The sequence below is a fragment of the Nycticebus coucang genome, chromosome 4 (assembly GCF_027406575.1).
Source record: "Nycticebus coucang isolate mNycCou1 chromosome 4, mNycCou1.pri, whole genome shotgun sequence".
In the NCBI taxonomy this organism is placed as follows: domain Eukaryota; kingdom Metazoa; phylum Chordata; class Mammalia; order Primates; family Lorisidae; genus Nycticebus; species Nycticebus coucang.
The window spans coordinates 116880862-116900498 of record NC_069783.1 but is presented as its reverse complement, the minus strand read 5'-3'; the positions used below and the strand labels follow the sequence as shown (position 1 = coordinate 116900498).

Sequence of the window (19637 nt, the reverse complement as noted above, 5' to 3'; positions counted from 1 at the left end):
CCTTAGTTTCCCAAATAGCTGGGACATCAGGCTATTTTTTTTTTTTGTAAAAACAAAATCTTGCTATGTTGCCCAGGCTGGTCTCGAAATCCTGGCCTCAAGCCATCCTCCTTGTATTGGCCTCCCAAAGTGTTAGGATTACAGGTATGAGCCACCATACCCACTCTTGATTTTTTTAATATATTTTGTAATGATGGGAAAATGCAGAGCCTGAATTTTCCTCCTCAATATGAGTCATATTCTGAAGGCTAATAAGCTAGGTGCTATAGCTCAGTAGTTAGAGCACTGGCCCTGCAAACCAGGGGCAGCAAGTTTGCCTGGACTTAATTAAGAAAAAAAAAAAGAATGAAGACTAATAACAAAAATAACAACAAAGATAATAATGAACATTTATTAAACATTGACTATGTGCCAGGCAGTGTTCAAAGCATTTGCCCTTTATTAACTCATTTTAACTTTTGCCCACTCACACTCTGTTCCAGCTGTATCTACCTTGCTGTTCCTCAAACTCTTCACTGCCTCAGGGCCTTTGCACATGCAATTCCCTCTGCCTAGAAAGCTCTTCTCCCAGGTAAACAACTATATGGCTCACTTTTTCCAGGTCTCTGCTCAAATATCACCTCTCTAGAGAGGCCATCCCTGATTGCCCAGCTTAAATCAACACACAAATACATACACACAGCCTCTCTGGCCCCATTACCCTGCTTTATTTTTCTTTATAGCGTCTATCCTATCTGTTGCACCATGTAACTTACTTGCTTATTGCTTGTCACCCTCATTAAAATATCTGTTTTATTCACTAATGTCCCCACTGCCGAGAATAACACACCTATCACATAGTAGGTGTTTAATAAAATGCAACTACATATAACAATCCTATGAGCAAGGTACCTTTATTCTCCCCATTATGCTAATTGTGAAAATGAGGCACAGATACTTGCTCAGATAAGTCACGTGACCAGTAAGTGGCAAAACAAGGCTTCAAATACACAGTCTGGCTCCAGAACTGCATTCTTAGCCAACAAACAGCTTAAGGTAGGATTGTAACAGAGTACTGATGAAGATGGGACTGTTTTTAAGAGACATCTTCAAAGCAGATAGGTCAGGGTGGGTGCAGTAATTCATGCCTGTAAATCCTCATACTCTGGGAGGCTGAAGCAGGAGGATAGCTTGAAGTCAGGATTTCGAGACCAGACTGAGCAAGAGAGATACCCCGTCTTTACTAAAAATAGAAAAATTAGCCAAAATTAACCCAGTATTGTAGTGGGTGCCTCTAGTCCCAACTACTCAGGAGGCTGAGGCAAGAGGACCACTTGTCCCAGGATTTTGAGGTTGCTATGATGATCTCCACATCTGTCATCAAAGCAATCCTGTGAGTTAGGGACTCCCACCAGACATCAGCAACATGAGGATAGGGACTGTGTCTGTCTTGTTCAGTGCTGAGTCCCCAGCCCAAGTGTCATCTGGCAGACAATCAGCACACAGTGGGTACTGACAGTGGAATGAATTTTAGGCATCAGAAAATGGAGGGTCACTATGAAACTAATTTATGGCTTTCACATGAAAGCTATAACCCAGTTATAACCTAAGAATAGGGGGAAGGGGGAGAGGGAGAGGGGAGGATGGACTGAGGGAGGGTGATTGGTGGGATTACGCCTGTGGTGCATCTTACAAGGATACATGTGAAACTTAGTAAATGTAGAATATAAATGTCTTAACACAATAACTAAGAAAAACAGGAAGGCTATGTTAACCAGTGTGATGAAACTGTGTCAAACGGTCTATAAAACCAGTGTACGGTGCCCCATGGTCGCATTAATGTACACAGCTATGATTTAACAATAAAAAAAAAAAAGAAGAAAGAAAATGGAGGGTCAGAGAGTGGATGACACTTTTCCAAAGTCACACAGCGAGTAGACAGGAAACTGTCTCACTTTACCATGCCTTAATAATTTTAAAGGTGAGAAGAGGGAAGCTCCCCAAACCTGTTTGGTGATGGCCACAGGCAGTGGCTGGGAGGAGTGTGACTGTCTGGCAGCCTCCAGCTGCTGCACTGTCCAGAGTTCCTGAAAGCCCACTCAAGGCCAATGACTGAGCTCCGCTTGGTTGGCAGAGCTGGCCCATTCCTGATTGGCATGAGACTCCTCCAAAGGCAACCTATGATCTAAGGCATAGTCAAGACTTTCACACAGCCACAAGGGGCTCTGAAGCTCTTCTGACCCAATCTCCTCCCACCTTTTTCACAGACATTAGGCCCACATCATACTCCATGACAGCTTCACAGAACCCCACTCCAATAATTCTCTCCTGACACCTGCTTCCTGGAGGAATCGAAATGGCACAGATGTATTCTCAAAATCTAACAAGCTTTCAAAAGACTTGGAGGTCATTGCAGTAAGGCAAATAACGCTCCCATAAAAAGGATATCTGCATCCTAATCCCTAGAACCTATGGATATGTGACCTTATGTGGCAGAAAGTACTTTGCAGATGTGACTGAGTTAAGGATCTTGAGATGAGGAGGTGATCCCGGGTTTTCCAGGTAAGCCTAATGTCATCACACGAGTTTGTATGGGATAAAGTCAGGAGGTCAGACAGTAGAGCAGATGTTACACTGCTGGCCTTGCAGATGGAAGAAGGGCCCGTGAGCATCTTTCTGGCAGGTGGCAGAGGCTAGGAATGGATTCTCCCTGGAGCCTCCAGAAGGAACCACCCTGGCTGACACTTTGGTTTTAGGCCTTGAGTTTAGTGGTTAGTTTGACCCATTCTGAGCTTCTGATCTCCAGAAGTTTAAGAGGATAAATTTGTGTTGCTTAAAGCTACTAAATTTGTGTTTTTTGTTACAGCAGCAATAGGAGACCAATATATTAATGAGGTAGGAAGGGAGGAACTGGGTGGTCACACACATCAATGAAAATTTCCATCCAAGCTCATCTGAATACCTAATACCTGTCCTTAAGGTAGACTTACGTAGACCACATTTCAGTGGTGCTGCTGCCTGCAATATAATATTGTCATTAAAGCATGTGTGACATCACTCTCAGACCAATAAGTACCCTTCGCAGGGTGTGTGAGAGAGTTCATAGTTTACTTTATCTTGTTTTTTTTTTTTATTCTTAGCAATTTATTCTTGAGGCAGAGTCTCACTCTATTGCCCAGGCTAGAGTGCCACAGCATCAGCCTAGCTCACAGCAACCTCAAACTCCTGAGTTCAAGTGATCCTCCTGCATCAGCCTTCTGAGTAGCTGGGACTATGGGTGCCCCACACAATGCCTGGCTAATTTTTTTGTTTTTAGTACAGGTAGAGTCTTGCTGTTGATCAGACTGGTCATAAACTTCTGAGCTCAAGAAATACACCCACCTCAGCCTTTCAGAGTGCTAGGACTACAGCCATGAGCCACCGCACCTGCCCTTACCTTGGACAGCAGATCCCTGAGAGAGCAATATATCTGCTTGCACACCTAACATGAAGAACAGGTCCAGTCCTGGCTTCAGATCCCAGCTCTGCCACTGTGTATTAGCTGTGGTGTCTTGGGCACGTCACCTGTCACCCTGAGTCACAGTGCCTTTCTCAGAATAATTGGGGATAGTCATGCTTGACTCACACAGTTCTCTGAAGGTATGTGAGGTCCTGGGAGGGCTAACAAGGTCCAGGAAAAGTCTGTCGATGATGGTTATTGATCGGATTAAGAAGCAGGCACTGGAATCTGTTTTTGTTTGATTCACTCATTTCTCAAATATTCATTGAGAGCCTTCTGTGTGCCAGGCCATCTGGATGCCGTCATAACACAAAGGACAGAAAATTTCTTCTGTAAAGAGTCAGGCAATAGATCAGGCACAGTGGCTCCTGCCTGTAATCCCACCACTTTGGGAGGCTGAAGCAGGAGGATTGCTTGAGGCTAGGAGTTTAAGACCAGCGGGGGCAATATAGTAACACCCCATCTCTACAAAATTTTTTTTTAAACTTAGCCAGACCTGGTCTCTTAAAAAAAAAAAAAAAAAAGTCAGGGGTGGGAAGTATCTTAGGCTTTGTAGGACACAGGGTTGTCACAAGAATTCAACTCTGCCATTATAGAGTAAAATCTGCCTCAAACGAGACATAAATAAAGGGACATGTCTGTGTTCCAGTGACACTTTACAAAAACAGCAGCTGGTCCACAGACCATAGTTCACTAACCCCTGACCAAACTACTAGATATACCTCAAAGAATAAAATAGCTGTGGTTCTTGCCTCATGAAACTTCCCATCTGCATTTAATTTGTTTTCCTTAAGTTAAAAAGAAAAGTGTTTAACACCTTCTCCCCCTTCTCTGCATCACCCAGGCAGTAAAGGATAACTTTGGAACCAGATCTTCTGAGTTCCAGTCCTTGCTAGCCACTGGCTGGTAGGTGACCTTGGCCAGCTTCTTAACCTCTGTGTGTGTGCTTCAGTTTCTCTGTCTACCAAATGAGGTGATATAATAATAAGTCCTCAAGGGATGTCATAGGAATTAAATGAAAAAGTTTTCAGGCTCGGTGCCCATAGCTCAGTGGTTGGGGTGCCAGCCGCAGGCACTGGGGCTGATGGTTCGAACCCAGCCTAGGCCTGCTAAACAACGATGACAACAACAAAATATAAAAATAGCCAGGCGTTGTGGCGGGTGCCTGTAGTTCCAGCTACTTGAGAGGGTGAGGCAAGAGAATCGCTTGAGCCCAAGAGTTTGAGGCTGCTGTGAGCTGTGACACCATGGAACTCTACTGAGGGCAACATAGTGAAACTCTGTTTCAAAAAAAAAGAAAGAGTTTTCAGACATCTAATGTTTATTGTGCACCAAAGATGCACAGGTACCACAAGAATGATTATCCTAGTGACACTTCACTCCCACACCCCAGTGTAGGAGAATCATCCCACTGAAAAATGAGGAAATAGGGCGGCGCCTGTGGCTCAAAGAAGTAGGGCGCCAGCCCCATATGCCGGAGGTGGCGGGTTCAAACCCAGCCCCTGCCAAAAACTGCAAGAAAAGAAAAATGAGGAAATAAAAACTCCTGGAGGTGACACACAACTGGTCATTTAAACCCCCCAGATTTTACCCCACATCTGTCTGGCTCGAGAGCAGGGACCCTCAATCACTATGGTTAGAAGTCTGCCTACAATATGTGTACTAAACAGATGCATTGCTCTCTGATTTTCAGGGGAAACAGCCAGCACTCATGTTTTAGATTTTTCCAAGTTCAAAACATCAAATAAAAGAAGTGAAGCAAGACAAGAATGCCCACTTTCACCTCTTCTATTGATTATTGTACTGGAAGTCCTAACCAGGGCAATTAGGCAAGAAGAAGTAAAAGGCATTTGAATTGAAAAAGAGGAAGCCAAATTATCACTGTTTGCTGATGATATGACTTTATATGTAGAAAAGCCTAAAGACTCCACAAAAAAATTCTTCAATTTTGTAAATGAACTCAGTAAAGTTTCAAGATTAAAAAAAAAAAATCAGGAGTGTTTCTATATACCAATAACAATCTAGCTAAGAACAAAATCAGGGAGGCAATCCTAATTGCAACAGCTACACAAACAAAAATACCCAGGAGTATATTTAACCAAGGAGGTGACAGATTGTTACAAATAAAACTACAAAACACTGATGGAAAAAATTGTACGTGACACAAATAAATGGAAAAACACCCCATGCTCAAGAGCTGAAGGAATCAATATCTTTAAAATGACCATACTACACCAAGCAATCACAGATTCAATGAAATCCCTATCAAAATACCAACATCATCCTTCGTAGAATTAGAAAAAAATACTAATATTCATATGGAACCAAAAAAGAGTTCAAATAGCCACGCAATTCAAAGCAAAAATAACAAAGCTGGAGGCATCACATTACCTCACTTCAAAATACACTGCAAAGTTAACCAAAACAGCATGGCATTGCTATAGAAACAGACACATAGATCAATGGAACAGAATAGAGAGACCAAAAATAAAGCCACATATTTAAGGGCAACTGTCCTTTGACAAAGCCAATGAGAATATACACTGGGGAAAAGACACCTGTTTCAGTGAATGATGCTAGGAAAACTGGATTGTCACAAACAGAAGAATAAAACTGGGTCTGTATCACTCATGTATTCAAGATGGATTAAAGACTTAAATGTAAGACCTAAAAGTATAAAGATACTAGAAGAAAACCTAGGAAAAACTCTTGGCGTAGGCCAAGAATTTATGACTAATACCTCAAAAGCACAGACAACAAAAACAGACAAATTGGTCTTAATTAAACTAAAAATCTTCTGCAAAACAAAACAAAATAATCAACAGAATGAACACAACACAACCTTCAGAATGAGAGAAAATATCTGCAAACTATATATCCAATAGTGAACTAATACCCAGAATTTATAAGGAACTCAACTCAAAAAGAAAAAAAGAAACAAATAATCCCATTAAAAAGCGGGCAAAGGACATGAACAGACAGTTTTCAAAAGAAGACATCCAAATGACCAACATGCATATGAAAAAATGCTCAATGTCACCAAGCAAATCAAAACCACAATGAAGCTGGGTGTGGTAGCTCACACCTGTAATCCTAGCACTCTGGGAGCCTGAGGTGAGTGGATTGCCTGAGCTCGGAGTTCAACACCAGCCTGAGCAAGAGCAGGATCCCAGTCTCTATTAAAAATAGAAAAACTAACCCTAGTTGGGCATAGTGTCGGGCACCTGTAGTCCCAGCTCCTAGACAGCCTAAGGTAAGAGGATGCCTTGAGCCCAGCAGTTTGATGTTGCTATGAGCTACAATGCCACAGCACTCTATCCAGGGTAACAGAATGCGACTCTGGCTCAAAAAAACAAAAACAAAACAAAAAATGCTATGAGATATCATCTTACACCAGTCAGAATGACTATTAATAAACAGATAATAAATATTTTTTAAAAAGAAAATAAATAAATACATTTTTTAAAAAAAGGAAAAAAGATGATAAATATCAGATGTGGCAGGGTGGGGGGAAGTGAGGGGGGTGTATAATGAGAAATTACTTAATGGGTACAATGTACCTGATTCAAGCGATGGAGACACTAAAAGCCCTGACTTCACCAATATACAACATATCCATGTAACAAAATTACACTTGTTCCCCCCAAATAGATACAATTTTTTTTTTTTAAAGTCACATTATAAGAAGACCGTATGAGATTGTGAGATGGGAGATATTGTTGTTGGGAAATGCAATCTGCTCCAAGATTCTGGGGCAAGGATGACCTTCTCCCAGCTTCCTGGGATATACGCCAGTTGGTCCCCATCATTCTGGTTTCGTGCCCTTTGCCTGACTTAGGCATGTAATGTGATTATAGCTAGTGAGATGTGAGGAGACGTCCACTGGAATCTTTAGAGAAAGGTATTTTTGCTCTGAAAAAAGAGTCCCAAAGAAATTGGAGCCTCTTCTTTGCAACATTACATTGCATCTGAAAATGATGTCTGGAACTGGGAGAGTCATCTTGTCACCATTAGGGTTGGTGACACTAAGATGACAAAGGACAAATATAAGAAGAACATTGGTCTGGGTGAAGTTGTCAAGGTGCTGAATTAATCCTGGAGTCATTGTTACTTCAGACAATACCTTTTCTTTATTGTTGAAGCCAGTCAAATCAGGATGTTTTCGTAGTTGTTGTCACAAGAAAAGCATCCTGATTGATACAAATAGGTACTATTTTTTGAGCATTTACTGTCTCCTCACAGGACATGGTGCTACAGCTCTGCCACTGGCCTAAGTAGTGAACATTCCCTATCAGATCTTCACAGCCGCCCTTTAAGCGGCCACCATTACTAACCTCACTTTACAGATGAGGAAATTGAAGCTCAAAGACAATATGAAAATTGTCCAGAGTCCCATAAGTCATGGAAGAACTGGGATTTAGACCAGGAGTGTGAGCCCTTGTGTGTCACCATTCTCCCATACAACTACCTCCTTTGCCGTCTACAAGCTGTCTGCTCCCTTCCCCCTCCATTCAAAACCTCACTCATTTTTACAAATTGATTCAGAGAGCAGCTGTTGCACCCACGAATTTATGAATCAGATCTACTGGAAGAAATTGCAATCTTTGAACAATTCTGTGAAGATACTTAAGAGACAGCCTCTGAAATTCAAACTAGATGTGATTTACCCCCAAGGATGGCAATTTCAGCTCCAGATGGAGTAGAAAAATGAAATTTGCAGAAGAGAGCTCTCTTTGCTTTGAAACACCCTACACCTGCCTCCCAAAAGGAAGATCCGAATTTAGTTCAAGCACTGCTTGCAGAATTTTTGTTTGTTTGCGATAGCAATCTTAAAACACAGTTTTTAGTACTTTGCTCCAGTGCTTAACGCACACCTTTCAGAGGACAACAAGTTTTCCTGGGGGAAAACAACTGAGGAAATCCAGTTGTTTAATTTATACCCAGAGAATCTAGAAAAAGCCAAAGACAAAGGCATCATTTGATAAAACCAAGGAAACCAGTAGATATTTAATGAGACCAATTTTACCAACGAGGCAGAAACTCACACATGCTGATGATGTTGGACAACATGACCCTTTGTTGTGGGGTCAAGAAAAAATCAGGGAGGGTACACAGTGTGATATTAAAATTTATATTGCCTCGTGGTTTAGTCTAGCAACCATCATTTCAAACTCTGGGCTTTATAAGCTTCATTTATTTATGTAACTCTCACCTCACTCTCACAGTATCTCCATGTTTGACTTCACAGTCAGAACACTCCAGTTTATATCTGAACAAAATCCAATTTTAAAAGTTTTAAAAATCCTTCTTCTTCCTCTTAGCAGCATAAGGTCATCTGTGAAAATGGTTCACCATTTACCCTGACCCAGAAAACCCCCAATGCATGTCAAGAGGTTCAAATGTTCTTGTTCACTTTAAGAACGCATGTGAAACTGTCCAGACCATCAAGAGTAGACATATACAAAAAGCCACCAAGTATCTGAAAGTTGTCCCTTTAAAAAAAGTGTGTGGGAGGCGCCTGTGGCTTAGTGAGTAGGGCGCCGGCCCCACATACGACGGTGGCGGGTTCAAGCCCAGCCCTGGCCAAACTGCAACAAAAAAATAGCCGGGCGTTGTGGCAGGTGCCTGTAGTCCCAGCTGCTCGGGAGGCTGAGGCAAGAGAATCGCGTAAGCCCAAGAGCTGGAGGTTGCTGTGAGCCGTGTGACGTCACAGCACTCTACCAAGGGCGGTACAGTGAGACTCTGTCTCTACAAAAAAAAAAAAAAAAAGAAAGAAAGAAGCAGTGTGTGTCATTCCAACTTTACAATGGTGGAGTTGGTAGGCGTGCCCAACCAAACAGTGGGGCTGGACACAGGGTCAGTGGCCCAGAAAGGGTGGTGAATTTTTGCAGCACGTGCTTAAAAATGCAGAGAGGAATGGTGAACTTAAGGGTTTAGATGTACAGCCTCTGGTCATTGAGAACAGTGGGGCTGGACACAGGGTCAATGGCCCAGAAAGGGTGGTGAATTTTTGCAGCACATGCTTAAAAATGCAGAGAGGAATGGTGAACTTAAGGGTTTAGATGTACAGCCTCTGGTCATTGAGAACATCCAGGTGAATAAAGCACCCAAGATGCCCACTGAACTTACAGAGCTCATGGTTATATCCATGAGCTCCCCCTGCCACATCGAGATGACCCTTACTGACAAAGAACAAATTGTTCCAAAACCAGAAGAGGAGGTAGCACCGAAGAAAAAGATATCGCAGAAGAAACTGAAGGAACAAAACCTTATGGCATGGGGGGTGGTTCCTGTGGCTCAAAGGAGTAGGGCACCGGCCCCATATGCTGGAGGTGGTGGGTTCAAATCCAGCCCCAGCCAAAAACTGAAAAAAAAAAAAAAAAAAACTTATGGCACGGGAATAGATGCAACATAAAATAAATGCAAATGACAATAAAAAAAAAGTGTGTGTGTTTTTTTTTTAATGTAACATCTCAGGTATATAAAATGACCAGGTATCTTTTGCTTCAGGTACAGCTGGATCTAGGCACTCAACTAATATGGTCAAGTCTTGGTCTTTCTCCAGGTCATGATTGTGCTTTTCTCTGTGTTGACTTTATCTTCAAACAGGTTCACTCAACATGGTGAGCCGCGCAGCTGTTCTGGATAGCATTGTGCTTTTAGCTACCTACCTGCAATAACAGAAAGTGAGCTTCTTCCCTACTTGTGTGAGTTTTATGAGAATGTGTAAGGACTGAGCGAAGCTGTTACAGATGGTGATTTGAAGATCTTTGGTGGAATTCAAGAGACCAGAAGAATTATCCAACATCTAAAGGTATCTAGCTCAACAAATGACATCTAGAAGATCCCAGCTCCGTCTCTTAAGTACTAGCTGTGTGACTTTGGGAAAGTCACTTAATCTCTCTGTGCCTCACCCATGTAGGGTTGTTACCAAGATTAAGTGAATCAATAATGAATACAGAATGCTTAGAAAAGAGCCAAGCTCCTGTTACCTGCTCATGAGCTCCTGATTGAATGAATGAGTAAAAGAATGAAGGAAGCTGTCCTTTTACATATCAATCCATAAGAGCCCATTTATCTCTCTCCTAAGAAGATAGTTGCAAATCTCTGTAATTTCTAGCACTTCTTTGAGATTAAGCTTCCAGCCTCCACATTCAACTACCTTTAGCACATCTTTCTGATCCAGATCACTTAAAGCATCAGGTTCCGAGCAATAGCTAGAATCATGAGACATGCTCACCAGGGCAAAGTAAGCAAACAAGCAGCATTTTACTGTATAGCTTTGAATTTAATAGAGCCAAGATGCAGGCTGGTTGCAAGAGGCAAAATTAAATGGTGACCTTTTCAAAATGTGCTTTCTCTGATGCAAAGACTAGCGTATGGCTGCCACCAGACATTTATCATGTCTGATTAGTAGATTTATGGTCACATAATTCTCAAAGCACAGAAAATAGAAACATGCCCTAATTCAGCTACACCCAATTTCTTAACCAAGCTTCTTAATATGTAGCTGTTCAATGTGACCCAGCCATTTCCCATGCCTCAGACACACAAATGTCCTATTAAGAATGACTGCATTTCCACTGCAGTTATTTTTCCCTTCTTCTAGGCTAGGGATTAGGGAGGAGGGAGGATGCTGAGGTAGGCTACGGGTGGGTGGGGGGAAATGACAAAGAAAAGAGATAAAAATCTGGAGGAGATCTGAGAAAGTAAAGGATTCCCACTTGTCATGTTTCTTGTTCTTCACGCTCCTCTACACCATGCACCTTAGAGAGTTCCAGGAAGTTACTGAGATTTGCAAAGGGTATTAAATTCTGTGGCCACAATCCCCTACCTCTGCAGAACTTTCACACACTCAGATTTCTCTGACAGTTGATTCCATCAAAATGTAGGGAACTAAGCATCTATTGCTCCAAACAGGGATGCTATTCAATTCAAAAAAATATTTATTAGGCATTGAATACCCCAGGGTAACTGTCCTGAAAAGAAAGAAGAGAAGGGGGAGGAGAAAGGAAGGGAGGGAAGAAAGAGGGAGTAATAGGAAGAGGAGGGGTCATGGGCTCCACAGTGGTTAGGGTCACAGCCAAGCCTTTTTTTTTTTCTTTTTTTTTTTTTTTTTGGCCGGGGTTGGGCTTGAACCTGCCACCTCCAGCATATGGGACAGGTGCCCTACTCCTTGAGCCACAGGCGCTGCCCATTTTTTTTCTTTTTTTCTTTTCTTTTTGAGACAGAGCCTCAAGCTGTTGGCCCTGGGTAGAGTACAGTGGCATCACAGCTCACAGCAACCTCCAACTCCTGAGCTCAAGCGATTCTCCTGCCTCTGCCTCCCAAGTAGCAGGGACTACAGGTGCCCACCACAACGCCTGGCTATTTTTTGGTTGCAGCTGTCATTGTTGTTTGGCGGGCCCAGGCTGGATTCGAACCTGCCAGCTCAGGTGTATGTGGCTGGCACCTTTAGCCGCTTGAGCCACAGGCACCAAGCCCCAAGCCTTATTTTGAAACTCACCTCTGCTTTTTCCCAGCTGCATGACCCTTGATGAGTTATCTAAACTCTCTGAGCTTCCATTTCCTCATTTGTACATGGAGATAACTGCTGAGAGCTGAAAAGATGAATAAGGGAGCTTTTCTAGCAACCATTCCCCCAAAATAGTGGTCCTGTGAGAGGTAGTGTAAAAAATAAAGGGCTGAAATAAGGTGGGGGCGATTCTGAGTTAGTCAACCATCCCCACCACCACCACCACAACCCCCAGCAGTCTTACAACATCATTAACATGTTAAAGGCTCTGACAAGTCCTGCAGAACACATGTCTGTTTAACTAAATATTCTCCAGAGTTTGTCTGTAAAACCCTTTTTGAATGATCAGTTTTCAGGATCCCTATAGAAATTAGTGTTCCATGGACAAATATTAGACAAACATTTTGACAAATATTAGATTAGAGATTGATTAAAGAAGCAACATTCATCTCATTTATTAAGTAAGATTTAATTAACTTGGACAGTTATCTAATTAGAGTACATAGATCTGGCCATTGGGATAAGATGTGTGTGGGTGTGAGTAGCACACCTGGTGCCAAGAAGCTGTCTTAGTATGTTTGTGTTGCTATAAAGGAATATCTGATGGCTGGGTAATTTATAAAGAAAAAGGTTTATTTGGCTCATGATACTGATGGCTGGAAGACTGGGCATCAGGCTGCTTTCACTCACAGTAGAAGGCAAAGGGAAGTGAGCTGTGTGTGTGCAGAGATCGCATGGCAAGAAAGGAAGCGAAGAAGAGAGTGAGAGGGGAGGTGCCAGGTTCTTTCTTAACAACCAGCTCTTGAGGGAACTAAAAGTGTGACAACTCACTCCCCTGCCCCAGAGAGGGCATTAATTTACTCATGAGAGGTCCACCCCCATCACCCAAACACCTCCCATTAGGCCCCACTTCTAAAATTGGGGATCACATTTCAACATGAGATTTAGAGGGGACAAACATACAAACTATAGCAGAAGCCAAGACCAACTAGGTCCATCCAGGGAATATATGGTACCAACCAGCAGGTACTATTTGGGGGTGCCCAACCTTTTTTTTTTCCTTTGCCACACATTGTAAAAAGAGTTGTCTTGGGGCACATGTTAAAAGTGCAAACAATAAGGTGGCACCTGTGGCTCACTGGGTAGGGTGCCAGCCCGATATACCTAGGGTGGCAGGTTCAAACCCAGCCCTGAGCAGCTAAAACAACAAAGACAACTGCAACAACAACAACAACAACAACAACAACAAAGCCGGGCATTGTAGCGGGTGCCTACAGTCCCAGGTACTTGGGAGGCTGAGGCAAGAGGATCACTCGAGCCCAAGAGTTTGAGGTTGCTGTGAGCTATGGTGCCATGCACGCTACCCAGGGCGACAAAGTGAGACTTTGTCTCCAAAAAAAAAAAAACCCACAAACAATAACAAAAGCTGATGAGCCAAAAAAAAGGTCCATGTATAATTTTTACAATATTCAACACCACAGATAAGCAAAGCCATCCTCAAATAATCTACACAAGTGGCCCATGTCATACAATGACAAAAATCCATAGGACATAAAAGAATCAGATCTTGGAAAGGAGTCACTAAAAGCTTTTGCCTCCAGGCTGTCTTTATCACTGCTTTTGCTGCTGATTATGGATTGTGCGCTGTGGCACAAGACGTAGTGGGACAGAGGGGAAAACGGAAAATGTAATGTTATATGGAAAGGGGCCTGGCTATAGGAACCACAGGAAACATTGATTTATCCAACATTCAGAAAATGCCTGTTCATGTCTAGAAGGAAGTAGGCAAGAGAATAGATTAAATAGCACTGGTCATGTTGAATAATTGTTGAAGCTGGGTGACAGGGATGTTCAGGCTCATTATACTATTCTGTTTCCTGTCACACATTTCCCACACAAAAAAAAATAGCATAAAGTATATATTTATATGAGCAGAACATTGAGGAGGATTATACTGAAGGGAAATGTATTGTTATCAGAAAACATAAGCAATAAACACATAAAGTGTACTTATTTGGAGGATTATTAAGATGTAATTGTGAATGGTTATGTATTTCTGGAAATATTCTGCAGGTAGGAATAAAATGTAATGAAGGAGTGGATAGAGGCACTGTAGGAGGCAAGAGGTAGAATAATAGGCTGGAGGGGATTTACATCTGGCTTCAACAAATTGGAGTGGAGGGTCTGACGGAGAGTGAGTTCTGCAGGCATCACTTCCAGATGCCCTGAGGTTGGGAGTCCCCCTCCCCACGTCAGTTATGATAAGCCCTTGCAGATTTCAAAAATAGCAATTCAAAAAAATACCTGAGCAAAGGAATGTTTGGGGACTCTTCGTGAGAGGAGGTCTGGGGTATAGTAGAAAAAGGATGAGCATACCTCAGAAAGCATGATCCTATGGTAAACTGAGGGCTACCCCAAACCTGCACACTCAAGAACTTCCCAGGCATTGTTCTCTGGCACAGTTATGTTTGCTGTAAATAAACTCAGCGTGAAAGATGGCAAATTGTCTCCCAATCTCTGTTTTCTACTTCTCCCAGAGCCATCTTTCTCAACAGAGACAATGTTGGTACCCTGGGTAGCACAGATTCTTCGTTGCATAGGACTGCTCCACGCAGTTTAGGAAGTTTAGCAACCCTGACCCCCACCCACAAAATTTCAGGAATGTTCCCCAGTCATTGAGAAGACCAAAAACGCCCCTGTACATCTCTAAATGCTCACTACGAGGGTAATTTTGCCTCCAGTTGAGAAACACTGTTCTGTATAAAATGTTTGGGTGACCTCAAGTTCACCTAGGCAAACTGCATTATCAGCCTTCCATGTAGCTAGGTATGGCCATGTAACTGGATTCTAGTCAATAAAATGTGGGGAGAAGTGATATGTGCTACTTCTGGGTTCTGTCTTTAAAGGAAAGTAGTGGGTCTCTTTTTACTCTTCCCTCTTCCCACTGGCTGGAATACAGATATGATCGCAGGAGCTGAAGCAGCCATTTTGGACCATAAATGAAAGTCAAATGTTTCAGACACTAAGCAACAAGATGGAAGGAGCCTGATCATTACAGAGCTACTCTGCTAGCTCTGACCTACCTACCTAGACCTCTATGTTAGAGAGAAATAAACTTATATCATATTTAAGATGCTAATTTTTTATTAATGTTTGTGAATCCACATTATCTACATTATTCTACCTGGGATATAACCACCTGGGATAGCAGAGCTCGTTCTTCTGGTGGATTTTATAAACCGACATGGGTTACTAACATTTGCAGCACCTGCTGCACCAGATGTTTTGCCTTGCTGCTGGCAAATAGTCAGATCTTATAGGAAGAAGAAAAACAAGAAAGCAAGTCAATTTATGCACTCAGAGCCAGGACTATAAATTCCATTCCTTCATGGGCTTTATTTCCCAGTGTCAGTAAGTAGATAGAGCTCTTTCCTCACCATATTTATCCCCAAAATGCCCCCAGAACCCCAGGGAAATCACTAATGGGGGGAGGGGGATAGATACTCAGGAGCTGTAACAAGCATCATCACATTTTCTACTAAATTCAGTGTTTCGCAATCTCCAGGCAACCATACACCTCCTTTAGGAGTTTTTGGTTATATATGTGTATAAAAATAACATTAATAAACACTGACACTGATATGGCCTTTAACTGCACATCAGGAATTATTCTAAGTGAACTCATATAATCCTAACAAAGATCCTATGAATTGACATTAGTATCTCCATTTCACAGATAAAGAAACTGAATCATGGAGAGTGCAGGATACACAGCCAGTAAATAGCAAAGCTAAGAGTTAAACTCAAGCAGGCTGGCTCCAAAGCTCAGCACATAATCACCAACTAGTCCCATTCCAGGTTTTGGGATATCACCTAGTACATGGCATCCCAAACTACAGCCCACAGGCCAATTCCAGCCCTGGTTTTATAAATAAAGTTTTATTGGAACACAGCCACGACCCCACCCCCCACCACTTGGCTCTATAGTATCTGTGGTTACTTTCATACTACAATGGCATAGTTACAACAGAAACCATAGAGCTCTCAAGGTCTAAGACACGTATTACACTATCTAGTCCTTTACAGAAAAGTTGTCTGAGCCTTGATTTACTCAAATATTCATTTTTTTAATTAATTCACTGTACTGAAATAAAATTATCTTAGAGGAAGATTTTATATCACTCTTACAAGTGGAAACCCAATCCTTGCTGAAAGGATAAGAAAAAATGTAAAAACAATAGAAACAAAATGATATTAAATTCTAGTTAAACATATTCACCTCCTTCGGGCGTTGAGGGTAAGACCTGCTGTCTATTTACTAAAGAGAGGAATTGGAACAAGTGTAGGGACCCAACTGAGACTCTCTCCATTACCTCATCTGGAAGAATGAAAGGGATTAAAAAGAGAATCCACTTTTGTCTATATGATTCATGAGGTCATATAATGCCATGCCCCAAATCATCATCGGTACCATCAGAAATCAATCATCTGGCAAACTATTAAATAACAGGGGAGCACATCCTGTATTTGAGGAGATCCTCAACCAATTTGTTACATAAATCACAAAGGAAACAGCAACTGACATGGATGTCACCCACTCAGACCAATGACCCATTTATTTTTTAAATTGGCATTAAACAAAAACATCACTGTCACCCCCGAGAATCATGTCCTTGGGGAAGAAGAGTGCTTACTTCCCATCTTGATGCAGAACTTGAAAGCCATCTCACAGACAGAAAATTAGAGAACTGACAAGCTCGAGCAATGTCGAGTATCACTGGGGGAAGAAAACAGAGATTTCCCAGGTCACCTGGCTGAATCAAAATTTGGACCAAAAGTCCCATTCCAGGTTTTGGGATATTCATAAATTCTGACCTTTAAGAAACATATTATCTCCAAGTTCAAAATCATAAATAAAGATGTGTGGGCAGCGCCTGTGGCTCAAGGAGTAGGGCGCTGGTCCCATATGCCGGAGGTGGCGGGTTCAAACCCAGCCCCAGCCAAAAACCACAAAAAAAAATAAATAAATAAATAAATAAATAAATAAATAAATAAAGATGTGTGATCATCTAATGAAAATATGACTGTGTTATTTTCTGTTGCTTATTACAGAATACTTGAAACTGAAAAAAAAGGAAGTTATTTCTTACTGTTATGGAGGCTAAGTCCAAAGTTGAGGAGCTGCATCCTGATGGTGAGGGTCTTCTTGCTGTAGGGACTTTCTGCAGAGTCCTGAGGTGATCTGGGGGCATCCCATGGTGAAGGGGCTGAGGGTGCTAGCTCAGGTCTCTCTTTCTCTTCCTATAGAGCCCCTGGTCCCACTCCCCTGATAATCCATTAGTCCATTCACCCTGCAGTCCCCAAGTCCCACACTGTGTACTGCTCTGTGGCCTATCAGTAACCAAGCCACACAGCATCACTGCCTGAGTTCCATCTCCTGTTTCATCTCTGACCCTACCCGCCACACACCCCCTACACCCATCCATGAAAAAAAATTGTTGTTGTTTTTTTTTATGAAACCTGTACCTGGTGCCAAAAAGGTTAATCCCCTTTAATCCATGAAAGGATTCATCCATTTACGAGGGCAGAGCCCTCCTGACCCAATCACCTCTTCAAAGCCCCCCCCAATACTGCCACATGCCACGTCGAGGATTTTCAACACAAGTTTGGAAGGGGACAAATTCAAACCATAACAATGACACTTTATGAAAACAAAGTTAAACATGATTAACAATGACTATTTTGAAGGATGATTTCTATGCATCCAATTTTTGAACAGAAGCTCCTTACTCTGGCCCACAAGGCCTCAAAGGCTCTCTCACCTCTCCCCCTCGGTCACTATGCTGCAGCCGTCTCAGATGACATTTACCGGGGCTGCCTTGTGCACAGTAGCGTCCCTAGAAGCATCCTTGCCCTTTACCTACCAGATGCCAATAGTACTACCCCATCAGTTGTGATCATCAAAAATGACTCCAGGTACTGTCGCATGTCCCCTGAACAAGAGGGGACACAAAAACACCCCCTGTTGTACCTTTTCTTTGTTTGAGTGAAGAAAACATAAGTTGATTAGCCACCCTGGGAATGGTGTTCTTAACATGCCAACTCCCCTCCAAGAAAGGTGAGTTTGGTCAGACCTCTCATGGTTTATTCACCAAGATGAGTTTGGGGTATGCAGGCTCAAACCTGAGTGGGAATAGAGTGTAACTGCTTAGTAGAAAGGGTAAGGAAATGGATTTGAACTTTGGAGAAAGAATGGGAGGAATCAAAAGGCTTGAGCCATTGCCCCATTGAAAAAGAGAAACTCAGTAGCAGCTAGTTCCAATTCACCATCACAAGAGCAGCTTACCTGTGAAAGAAGCCCACACAAAGAAAGCAAAGTTTGGAGGTAGAGAAAGAGAGTCTCAGTGACTTCACTTGACACCTGGATCAAGCCATACCTGAAGCTTGTAATGAGTTCCAGACTTTTCAGTTGTGTGAGCCTTTTTAGCTTGAGCTACTTTGAGTTGGGCTGTTTTGGTAACTTGGAAACCACAGAGCAGTACACAGCTTGGACTTGGGGACTGCAGAGCAGTACACAGCTTGGACTTGGGTACTGCAGGGTTTATGGGTTAATGGATTATCAGGGGAGTGGGCCCAGGGGCTTTATAGGAGGAGAAAGAGAGACCTGAGCTAGCACACTCAGCCCCTTCACCATGGGATGGCCCACATCACCTCAGGACTTTACTTCTGACTAATTCAAAAAAGGAATGGAGGCCAAGCACGGTGGCTCACGCCTGTAATCCTAGCACTCTGGGAGGCTGAGTCAGGTGGATTGCCTCAGCTCAGAAGTTCGAGATTCCCCTGAGCCACAGTGAGACCTTCATCTCTAAAAATAACCAGGCATTGTGGCAGGTACCTGTAGTCCCAGCTATTCGGGAGGCTGAGGCAAGAGAATTGCTTGAGCCCAAAAGTTTGAGGTTGCCATGAGCTACGACGCCACAGCACTGAACTGAGGGTGACAAAGTGAGACTCTGTCTCCAAAAAATAAAAATAAAAAAGGAAGGGATAAATCACTAGGGTACGTTTATCCTACAAAATATTATACCACTAAAAACAAGTAGGTAGATCGCTCCCTTGCTACCTGTTGATCTAGAAATATGTCCATCATTATTAATAAGTGAAAAAATCAAACTAGACTTCACACCCACTAGAATGTCTGTTATCAAAAACAACAAGAGTTGACAAGGATGTTGAAAAATGGGAACCCTCAAACACTGCAGGTAGCAACGTAAAATGGTGTCTCGGAGCCTGTGACACAGTGGTTACAGCGCCAGTCACATGCACCAAGGTGGTGGGTTCAAACCCAGCCTGGGCCAGCTAAACAACAATGACAACTGCAACAAAAAATGGCCAGGTGTTGTGGTGGGCACCTGTAGTCCCAGCTACTTGGAAGGCTGAGGCAAGAGAATCACTTAAGCCCAAGAGTTTGAGGTTGCTGTGAGCTGTGACACCACAGCACTCTACAAAGGGTGACATAGTGAGACTGTGCCTCAAAAAAAAAAAAAAAAAAAGTAAAATGGTGCCTCTGCCTCAAAAAACAATTTGATAGTTTCTCAAAATGTTAAACATAGAATTACTACAAGGCCTAGCAATTCCACTCCTGAG

The 19637-nt window shown here is 42.5% G+C and overlaps 1 protein-coding gene and 1 pseudogene across 5 annotated transcripts in view; one reads left to right on the top strand and one right to left on the bottom strand.

The window, feature by feature from the left end:
- RPH3A (rabphilin 3A) overlaps positions 1-19637 on the bottom strand; it is a 325966-nt gene that overhangs the window by 257369 nt on the left and 48960 nt on the right. The window lies entirely within an intron of this gene.
- The window catches only part of LOC128584393 (histone H3-like), a 42435-nt pseudogene continuing 32388 nt past the window's right edge, over positions 9591-19637 (top strand).